The following is a 9,461-nucleotide window of genomic DNA, read 5'->3' as shown; positions in this document are numbered from 1 at the left end:
GCTTTAGTTATATATAAGGGAATTGTTTATGGAAGGGAAGTAAGACTCTTGTTCTGTTCTCAAGTTATTTCTATTCTGGTCATCCTCGTCTTTTCTGCGGGAATTAAGGACTAGGTTACTCATCTTCCCCTAGGCTCGTGTTTCTGATCGGTAGATTATAGGACTATGGGGCAAGAGATATTGGGTTTCTTTTATTCCTAGGAAGCAGGAAGTAAGTTTGATGATCAGAGAGTTGAACTTGATAGTTGAGTGGTTACGCTATTCCACTTTGGGTTGTCTCAAAATTTGTTTTTGAGCATTTACAGCCATTATGCTGCCCAATTTTGCATTCAGAGCTCTAATGCTTTTGCATTACTCTCTATTTACAGATGCCTGGCCGTCCTTCTCGTCAGGTGGTACGTCTGACCAGGTGCATTGATGTGCCGGGTCATACGGCCATGCTGGTCAGGGTGATGTCGGTGTGCGGTTACCGCTGGTACCCCGAGTACACAGTGGAGGAACAGTGCTGAGACTTCAACCAGAGCCAGTACATCTGCACTGTTAGGGTATTTCCAGACTACCCTGGAGCTGAGGAGCCAATCCATTGGTCCTATGGGTTGGGGGTCGCTGTTGACATGGCAGTACAAGATGCTGCCTATTCAATGCTGACCATTATGAGAGCGAGACATGCACTGCTGCAGAATTCAGAGTTCTGCTATGTTCCGGCCTCTCAGCCTGGTGAAGAGGGATACCTCAATGGAGTCTATTTTGATTCGTCCATGGAGGATCCACTACTGCAGTCCACTGTTGAGATGCTAGAGAACAGGGACAGGGATGCTCGTGCTCTCCGTATGGAGCTTTATGCTACCCGTGCCCGTCTGTGGACGGCTTTGACGCAGCTGGCACCGGTAGTCCAGACAGGGTATGGAGAGATGGAGATGTTAAACCCTGTTAGGACCCATCTTCCGGCTCACATTGACTCGCCCGCTATAGGAGGAGTCACACCTCTTCGGGGACCCCTCTTACCACCAGTCAGGGGACCACGGCCACATCCGTGTCCTTATGGATCCCAGGGATCTCAGGCTAGAGTGTTTCCTGATCCCCAGGTTGAGCTTCCAGGTCATGGAGGTAATCTCTATGAGATGTTCTATGCGGATGCCTGAGCTGTGAGCGGAAGGATAGTATGGTAGTAGCCGTACGTTCACAGTCCTGCATGACTTGTGAAGTATGCATGTAATGTGAACTAAATTCCGGAGGCCTAGATAAATAATGTATAGGAAGCTTGTAAGCCTCTGATGAGTAGTTCCATAATTTCAGTAGTTTGCTCTTCGGTTAAGGTTGTACTGAACTATGTAAGGGTGTGTATGAACCATGGTGTATATATAGCAGTTGCTTGTTACCATGCTGTTCGGATATTCATTTCCGCATTCCGTGTGTTCAGTACATTCTTAATCCATAGCTAGTATTGATATGATGTTGGTCTAAGCTATGAGTTTGTTTGTCAGGATGGTGTTCACCAGGTTGAACCGTGCCCCTGCTCATGAGCAAGGCGAGGGTAGTCAAGCGTCGCAGGAAGACCTGCCTCACCCACCTTCTCTGGTAGAAGTGATGCTTGAGGCAGAAAGAAAAAAAAGGGAGACCAACCGACTGCTAGAGCGTATTGAGCAGAATACGGCTCGGCAGCCTGGGAATGCTGCAGTGTCCCTCAATGACTTTGTGAAGCTGAATCCTCCAAAGTTTCATCATTCTGTCGATCCCCTCGATGCTGATGACTGGCTGTGCAGCATCTCACGCAAGATTCGCTCTGCGAATGTGTCTGAGACCGACAAGGTGACCTTCGCGGCGTATTTCGTGGAAGGACCCGCCAATCTGTGGTGGGAGAATTTTGAAGCTATGCGTCCCGCTGAACCAGTAGCCACATGGGCAGACTTCAGTGCAGCCTTTCGTCTGCACCATATTCCAGAGGGCCTAATGGACAGAAAGAGAGAGGAGTTATGTGCCTTCACTGAGGGCAAGTTGTCTGTGGATGCCTATAGCCACGAGTTCGGTAATCTCGCCCGCTATGCAATAGAGGAGGTGTCTACCGACGCCAAGAAGCAAGCGAGATTCCGTAAGGGTCTGAGCCCTGAGCTCCGTCGTGACCTGCGCCTCCATGAGTGTGCAAGCTTTGAAGCCCTAGTCAACAAAGCGATCAGTGCCGAGACTGGTCATACTGACTTCGAAGCCACAAGGAAGCACTCCCGTGACTTTGGCTCATCTTCTGGTTCCGCGTTTCCAAAACGCAGGTTGTGGGTTCCAAACAGTTCTCTGCCGCCAAGATACACTCCGAGGCCATCCTACGTGGCGCCTCAGACGAATCAGGCCAACCCTCCAGCAAAAGCTTATGGTAGTCCAGCTAGCAATGCCGCACCACGTGCCAACCAGGTGATATGCTACAAGTGTGGAGAACCAGGGCACTATTCCGGTGAGTGTCCTCAAAATGTGGGTGCCAAGCAACCCGGAAAGTCCGTCGGGCAAGCCAAGTCGGGCAAAGCTTATTATGTGAAGCCAACTCCTGCACGTGGCCGTGTGAACTATGTCAGCAGAAGAAGATGCCGAGGATCCCGACGTCATGCTGGGTACGCTTCTTGTTAATCATCACCCAGCGTCCGTTCTCTTTGACACTGGGTCTTCTCATTCCTTCATTTCAGAAAGTTATGCACATTTGCATAACATGTCTTTTTGTGATATGCCAATCCCATTGGTTGTCCAAACCCCTGGTAGTAAATGGCAAACCTCTAGGATAACCTATGACAATGAAATTCTAGTAGACAGGCTAGTTTTTCTAGCCTCATTGATAGCCTTGAAATCTTCGGATATTAATATCATCTTGGGCATGGACTGGATGTCAGCTCACTATGCCAAGATTGATACTCATTCTAGAAATGTCCAGCTTACCCATCCCCCGGGTGAGATAGTAAATGTCTCTACTCGAGTTGCCAAATGCCAACTCTATTCCCTAAATGCCAACCCTCTTCCGGAACTTGAAGACATTTCGGTAGTCCGTGACTTCCCGGATGTTTTTCCAGAGGAACTGCCAGGAATTCCACCTGACAGAGATGTAGAGTTTGTGATAGATCTTGTTCCGGGAACTGTCCCAATGGCTAGAAGACCATATAAGATGGCACCCCTTGAGCTAGCCGAACTTAAGAAGCAATTAGATGAGGCTTTGAACAAAGGTTTCATTCGTCCTAGCTCTTCTCCTTGGGCTTGTCCTGTCCTCTTCGTCAAGAAGAAAGACGGAACGGATCGGATGGTTGTAGATTATCGACCAGTTAATCTGGTCACCATAAAGAACAAGTATCTGCTCCCCAGGATCAACGATCTGTACGATCAGCTCGCTGGATCCTCAGTCTTCTCCAAAATGGATTTGAGGTTGGGATACCATCAAATCAAGATTAAGAACGGGGACATTCCAAAAACGGCTTTTGTTACTCGTTATTGACAATATGAGTACACCGTCATGTCCTTCGGTTTAACCAATGCCCCAGCCACCTTCTCTCGACTGATGAACTCAATCTTCATGGAGTATTTGGATAAATTCGTCGTGGTATACCTCGATGATATTCTCATCTACTCGAAGAATGAAAAATAACATGCCGAGCATCTAAGGCTGGTATTGATGAAACTTCGAGAGCATCGCCTTTATGCCAAATTTTCAAAATGTGAATTCTAGTTACCAGAAGTGACCTATCTAGGCCATGTAATCTCTGGTAAGGGTATTGCTGTCAATCCCGAGAGAGTTCAAGCCATCCTTGATTGGACTCAACCTGAATCGGTTAAGCAAGTTAGGAGTTTTCTTGGTCTAGAGACCTATTGTCGCCGCTTTGTCGAGAATTTCTTCAAGGTTGCAAAGCCTCTAACTGAACTCCTCAAGAAGGATAAAAAGTTCGAGTGGACACCACAGTGTGAGCATAGTTTTCAGGAACTGAAAAGACGCCTGACTTCCGCACCTGTGTTGCTACCACCAGATTTTTGTAAGGACTTTGTTATCTATTGCGATGCCTCGCGACAGGGATTAGGTTGCATTCTCATGCAAGATCGTCATGTGATCGCATACGCATCTCGACAGTTGCGTCCACATGAGGATAATTATCCCACACATGACCTTGAGCTTGCAGCTATGGTCCATGCACTAAAAACCTGGCGACATTACCTTCTGGGTAATCGTTGCGAAATATTCACCGATCACCAAAGTCTGAAATATATCTTCACCCAACCGGATTTGAATCTCAGGCAAAGACGGTGGGTTGAGTTGGTCTCGGATTACGACTTAGGGATAACTTACACCCCGGGGAAGGCCAATGTTATGGCCGATGCGCTAAGTCGTAAATCTTATTGTAACAATTTGATGCTACAACAAGGTCAACCACATCTCCATGAGGACTTTCGGAAGTTGAATCTTCATATTGTTCCTCAAGGATTCTTTCTACCCTGGTGGCGAAGCCTACTCTTAAGGATCAAATTATAGCTGGCCAAAAGCGTGACAAGGGTATATCACGGATCAAGGAGAATATTGTTAGCGGAAATGCTAAAGAATTTTCCATGAACGATCAAGGTGTTGTATTCTTCCAGAATCGTTTAGTGGTTCCTAAGAACCCACATCTAAGGCAGTTAATCCTTAAGGAGGCTCATGATTCTCCTCTCACCATTCATCCCGGTAGTACTAAGATGTATCAAGACCTACGCCAAAGGTTCTGGTGGACTAGGATGAAGAGAGAAATTGCTGAGTTCGTTGCTAACTGCGACATTTGTCGTCGAGTTAAGGCAGAACATCAAAGGCCTGCTGGCACCGTTCAACCTCTAGCTATTCCTGAATGGAAATGGGATAAAGTTAGCATGGATTTCATTACCTGATTTCCCAAGACCAAGAAAGGGAATAATGCTATCTTTGTGGTCATTGACCGTCTTTCCAAAGTGGCTCATTTTCTTCCTATTCGTGAGAGTATAACAGCTAGCCAGCTAGCAGAGTTATATATCTCCCGAATAGTGTCTCTTCATGGTGTTCCCCTGGAGATTAACTCGGACCGTGGAAGTATCTTTACTTCTCGCTTCTCGGAAAGTTTTCAGAATGCCATGGGGACTCACTTATCTTTTAGCACTGCTTTCCATCCTCAATCAAGTGGTCAAGTAGAAAGAGTGAATCAAATCCTAGAAGATATGCTCCGAGCTTGTGTTATTTTGTTCAGTATGAATTGGGAGAAGTGCCTTCCATTCGCCGAATTCGCTTATAACAATAGTTACCAATCAAGCTTGGGCAAAGCCCCTTTTGAAGTTCTCTATGGACGAAGATGTCGAACACCTCTTAATTGGTCAGAAACCGGAGAGAGGCAACTCTTTGGCCCAGATATGATCCAGGATGCAGAAGAGCAGGTTCGCATTATTCGTGAAAAGTTGAAAACAGCCCAGTCTCGTCAAAAGAGCCAATATGATCGTCATCATAAGGCTGTGACCTTTGAAGTTGACGAGAAGGCTTACCTTCGGGTTACACCTTTGAAGGGTACCCATCGATTCGGTATCAAGGGCAAATTGGCTCCTCGTTACATTGGTCCTTTTCGCATTCTTGCCAAACGAGGAGAAGTTGCCTACCAGTTGGAACTTCCTCCGCATCTTTCCAAGGTTCATGATGTTTTCCACGCCTCGCAACTCAGGCGTTGCTTTTCGGATCCTATCCGTGAAATGAACCACGAAACGCTTGATCTCCAAGATAACCTTTCATACCGAGAATACCCCGTGCGTATTCTTGATCAAGCTGAGCGTACCACTTGACACCGAAGCCTCAAGTTTCTTAAAGTTCAATGGTCAAATCATTCTGAAAAGGAGGCAACTTGGGAAAGAGAGGATCGTCTCCGACTTGAGTATCCCGCGTTATTCCCGACGACTTCCAAATCTCGGGACGAGATTCTTTTGAGTGGGGGTGAGTTGTCACATCCCTAACCCTTAAGCAAATTAGCCTTGTGCTCATGTCTTCTTTGCATTTGCATCTAAGAATTTTCAACAAGAACAAGAAAGTGGCAAAGGAAAAACTCAAAACCCTAGCCACTACTTTAAATAAAGAAAATCTCAAACTAGTTAAAATCAATGAACCCAAAATGGCCTCAAGAAATGTTCAAACTTTCGGATAAATCATGAAAGTAAATGAGCATTGGACAAAACTATTTTATTGACACTTTAAGCATTTTAAATTAATGCAAAAGCCACTGGTTTCAAACTTTAAATTTGAAATCAGAAACTATAAATTTTCAAAAATGTTGAAATCTTTGGAAATGGTTGGGAATATTATAACAAATATTCAGGTGTGTTTAAAATAATTTCTACCACCATTTTGGAGCTGAAATAAATAGCAAATCAATGTCAGAAATTAAAACAGAAATAAAACAGAAGGAAATGGAAAAGAAGTTACCTGTCGCCTGAGGAGGCCCAGCCCACCAGGGGCAGGGTCGTCTTCTTCCTCTGCCTTCTGGCAGAGGGTAGATCAGCCACGGCGGCCCCCTCCACCTCCTGCTTCGCCGTGGCGAGCTCTAGAGCCCCCCGGGACAGCGCGACGACGGGGTTATCCTCCCCGAGACCGACCCTATCCATTCCCAGCACCGGTTTCCCCCTCCTCTCGGATCTTTTCCTCCCTCATGCTGCCGCCATTACCACGAGCTCGAGCTCGAGCCGCAGCACTTCTAGCCATGGGAACCTTCCTCCGAGTAGTCCGTTAGCTCCGCCTCGTCGTTCTGGTCCTCTCTACAGAAGCCGAAGCTTCCCCGAGCTCTGCATCGCCCCCACGCCATCGTCTTGGACCTCTCCCGTCGATTCGCTCCCTCCGGCGCACCCCCGAGCCCTTCAACAACACCATCGGAACCGCCGTGAGCTCGTCATCGTTTCCCCTCTCGCCCCACGCTCTTCCGTGCATCGTAGCCCGGTTCCCCACCAAGGCCGAGAGCTCCTCGCCTCCGGTCATGTCGTCGCCGTCGCTGTGGTGTCTGATCCACGCGCTCGAGCTAGGGTTCGAGCTCCTGGAGCCTCCAGGAGTGTGATGAGCCCCTCAGCTGTCCTCCCCGTGCCCTAGAGCCATCAACTGCGGGAGGCCGAGCTTCGGCTCGTCACCGGCGCCTTCCCCGGCGACCCTAGCCTCCCCTGACGCCCCTGCTAGATCGGCTAATTCGCCAGCGTCCCGTAGCTGCAAACCGCGTTCGAATTGGTGCTGTGCAGCGCCGTTTAGGTCGTCTCCGGCGAGCCCTCCGCCGCGGGCTTGGTCGCCGGCGACCACCATCCGGTGGGGGCCGACGTGGCAAAGCTAATCCAGTAGATTAGTAGCTTAATATCTCGCTGACAGTGGGCCCAAGGCCAAGTCAACTCAGTTTAGGGGCTGGTCAGCGCGGGATTAGTCCCAGAGAGGCTGACGAGTGGGGCCCCCTGTCAGGTTTGACCTGAACAGGTCGGCTGACCTGCTGACGTCAGTCTGATGCAATAAAGAGAATTTCCAGTATAGAAATAATTGCAGGAAATTGCTAAAACTTGTAAAAATCATAGAAATTAATCTGTAACTCCAATGAAAATAATTTATATATCAAAAAGTATCAGAAAAATTCAAGGATTCTGATTATGCTATTTTCAACCATGTTTGAAAAAGTTACAGAACCCTAAAATGTGGAATAAGGAATAATTCAATTCTTATAATTACTTTTTAAATGGAATTTGGAAAATATTCAAATATTCAATATGAATGCCATGATCACACACTGTCCTAGTTACAAATCAGTACCATAACATGACATCTCATGCATGCTAACATCAAGTTGATCTGAGCATCACGTCGAATCAATTAAACCGGTAACCGTGAATACCCCGTTTGAATTGATATTCGAATGCGATTCAAATCAACTCTAAACCTAATACACGTTGATTGTAATAACCTATCACTTTGCATTCTCATGCCATGCTCATGCATCATCTTGTTTGCATATGATTGTTATTGATTGTTGACATTCATTTCGGTAGGCTCCGCACCCTCGGATTCCAACGAATATCCGTCTGACGGATATCGTTCCTCCTCTGAGCAACAAGGCAAGCAACCCTTTTGATCATCCCGATAATTCCCATGTTATTGCTCCTGCACCTATTTATTGCATTAAGATCAAATGCTTCAACTGCTTTTGCCACGATAGTTGGACCCACTTCCTTTGCATGACCTAACCTTCTCACAGTAAATAGCCGAACCTTGCAACCTAGCATACCTGGTAGTTGCTTGAGCTATGATGTGCCTTATCCTGCTATGCATGCTATGCTTAGAGTTGTGTATGGTCTGTCATCTGGGAGATGAACAGAATTGTGGAATGTGTTCGGTGAGCAAAGGTTGTGTGTTGAACTTGATTTGGTAAAGGTACCGGTGAAAGGCTGTGTAGGAGTACATGGCGGGTTGTTTCATTGGAACCGTCCTTAGGAACTGAGTTCCGTGTATGTAATCCAAGACTAGATACTACCACATGCTGGGACCTGAAATATGACCTCGCTCGGCCTATTAATCGCGTAGTACTCGATCCAGGAGTTGCAAGTAGTTTCTGGTGTTTATAGTAATGCTGGAGGCCGTGCATGGTGCTGACCTGAGAGGTAGGTCGTGATGCGGTAGGCAGTGGCACGGTGTACCAAGTGGCACCCGGATGGTGGGCTTGGGAACCCTGCGCACATCTTTTGAGGCCGTGGCGGAAACCTCGGCCGGACTTCCGTACGGGTTACTCTCAGATAGGCGATAAACCTGGACTAGGTACTAGTGTGGTTAACGGTCGTGGCCGACTCCCTCGCTGGGCTTCCGCTTGAAGGTTGCCGAGGTGCATGACGTGCACATGGCGATAAGTGGCAACAGCGTGTGTGACGAAGTACACCCCTGCAGGGTTATGATCTATTCGAATAGTCGCGTCCGTGGATATGGACTACTTGGAGACATATGTTGTTCATAGATAACTTCAATGGCTACTCATAAAATGGCCAAGATAAGTGTGAGTGTCATGGACGGCATTTCCGTAGGGAGACGGAATGATTCCACAATAGTGTATTGTTGTGGTGTTAGTGGACTCGTGTGCGAGAAATCAAGTTGTCAAAATTATTTAAAAATGCAAGTGTCTAGCCACGAGTCAAATGCTGGCTTTCCGCATGAAACCCCACCATACCTTTTGATACCGTGCATGAGTAGTTAGTTGTCCTAAAGTCTTGCTGAGTACCTTCGTACTCATGTTTGCTTAATAAATGTTGCAGAGGTTGCTAATGACCCTAATGGAGGGTTCTTCGTAGACATCGACGACGACGAGTAGCTGGTGTCCCAGCTACGATCTGGCCCTACGTTGGGTCTGTAGTATAGTCAGGCCATGTGCCCTTTAGTTGCCCTATCTGTACTCAGACAGTTTAAACTCTTCCGCTGGCTTGTAACTGAATGACTGCTATTATGGGTCGTGAGACCC

Source organism: Hordeum vulgare, chromosome 4H (genome assembly GCF_904849725.1).
Source record: "Hordeum vulgare subsp. vulgare chromosome 4H, MorexV3_pseudomolecules_assembly, whole genome shotgun sequence".
NCBI lineage: Eukaryota > Viridiplantae > Streptophyta > Magnoliopsida > Poales > Poaceae > Hordeum > Hordeum vulgare.
This window is presented reverse-complemented; position numbering follows the sequence as displayed.